Source organism: Panicum virgatum, chromosome 1N, assembly GCF_016808335.1.
Source record: "Panicum virgatum strain AP13 chromosome 1N, P.virgatum_v5, whole genome shotgun sequence".
Lineage (NCBI taxonomy): Eukaryota > Viridiplantae > Streptophyta > Magnoliopsida > Poales > Poaceae > Panicum > Panicum virgatum.
This window is the reverse complement of record NC_053145.1, coordinates 12,665,454-12,667,216: the sequence shown is the minus strand read 5'-3', so window position 1 is coordinate 12,667,216 and position 1,763 is coordinate 12,665,454. Positions and strand designations below refer to the sequence as shown.

The 1,763-nt window shown below is 42.4% G+C and overlaps 1 long non-coding RNA gene across 1 annotated transcript; it reads left to right on the top strand.

Annotated features, from left to right (window-relative positions):
- The first annotated feature begins 923 nt into the window (after positions 1-923).
- On the top strand, positions 924-1,763 carry LOC120653963. The gene is made up of 3 exons (XR_005666914.1): positions 924-997; positions 1,291-1,361; positions 1,607-1,763. It is a non-coding gene; the product is annotated as an uncharacterized LOC120653963 (long non-coding RNA).

Genomic DNA, 1,763 nt, shown 5'->3' with positions numbered 1-1,763 from the left:
CTCCTCCCCGCCGCGGCCGCCGCGGATCTGCCCGCCGCCACCACCACCTCCTCCTCCTAATCCCCGTCACCGCCATCCCCTCCGCCGCCGCCTCAGCCCGCCTTCGTCCTGCTCCTCTGACTCCCAACTGCACGCTCCTTGCGCCCTGCGGTTGAGCCCTGCTCCTTCAACTACGGCTCTCCACATCTCGCTACCTGCTCCTTCGGCACCCGGCCATGGGTCTGCCAGGCAGTCAGGCACCAGATCCGGGCATCTGCGTTGTTTTCTCATAATGATGCCAGTAGAGCAGCGCCTATAGCCCCAGCTCTGATGTATCTATCTTCTTTTTTCTGTCTTTTGCAATCACTTCAAAGTCCTATTGTGCTTCTCAGGATGTGTCATTAGCATGGAACATAGGTCGTGCTGTCGTGCAGAAGGCTAAATTGGAGAGCCTTTAGAAGAAGCTATCATATTGTGCATCTTGAAGCCCCTAAATTGGAGAGCCTGTAGAAGCAGATGCTGCACAGGTAAAATTGGTCGTTCGTTATTCTGACTCATTCAGGTAATTAACCTTTACCAGTAAAGAGTCCCGAATTAAACACACACAGTCCTGCTATGCAACTAGAACTCTTGGACTGATTATATTTTCACCAATACACATCAAGAGCACTATGCAGCATGTGAATTTTGTTGTTGCAATAATTCAATCTAGCATTTCAATTGTTGTCCCCAAAACGTACAGCTTCTCAATTTTAGGCTCGACAAGATGTCTATTTAGGTCCTTCCATGCATTCTTATATCTTTTAATTCATGATGAACTCATAGCAATTGAAGTCTAAAAATGTTTCTTTGCTTTGCTTGCCATGAAACTGAATTGTTCTCCTATTTTGCTCTGAATTTCACACAGACTAGTGGCGTGCAACATAGTGATGCGTGCGGAGATGCAATTGGTAGCAGAAAGAAAAGCTGCTTACTCAGCTGATTGTGCGAAACCAGGCACAAAAGAGTTTGAAAACAGGTATGAAAGAGTGCGAAAACAGATATGAAAGAGTGCGAAAACAGATATGAATTTATTTCCCTTTTGCTGGTTGGGATGGGAAGGGGGTATTCAGAGGGGAGTCAGATGTATGTGCCTTGTTGGTTTCAAACACGGCATTTGTTCTGTTCAGCTAGAGGTTCATTTCCATTTTCTTGGGATGATTTTAGTGGTAAGGTTTAATCTTTTCCTGCGAATTTCTTGCTTACAAAGTTGAATACTCTGCATCTGTTTCTTCTTTTTAATTTTCCCTTTCCATTCTTATTTATGGACAGAAGGTTGACAATCGCTTCAATCGCTGACTGACTTCATGGTGCATGTATTACCTATTGAAAAAAAAAGACAGGTAATCTCTGACTTCCTTCAAATGTATCAAACCATCTAGCTGGGGTAATATGGTCCAAAGTACTGTATAATATGTATATAAAATCGGTCTGTTAGGACTGTCGTCTGACTTGTATTTAGTACTGCATTGTTCGAATATTAATTTAGGTTAAAAACACCGTCAGATATGTTGATACTAGTTGTAATTTTGTATTCTGTTTGATAATGCAGTAGCTGTATTGACCATGTGTGCTATATCATGTGCAGGTCTGCAATTAAAAGCTAAGATGGATGCAAAACATGGGCTCGTGCTTGAAACATGGATTTGCTTGAAGCTACTTTTTTTCAGAATTGTGCGATTTTGTGAGATTAATTAGTTATACTGATTTCATGCTAAATAGAAAGACTTTGATGTTTTATGCAA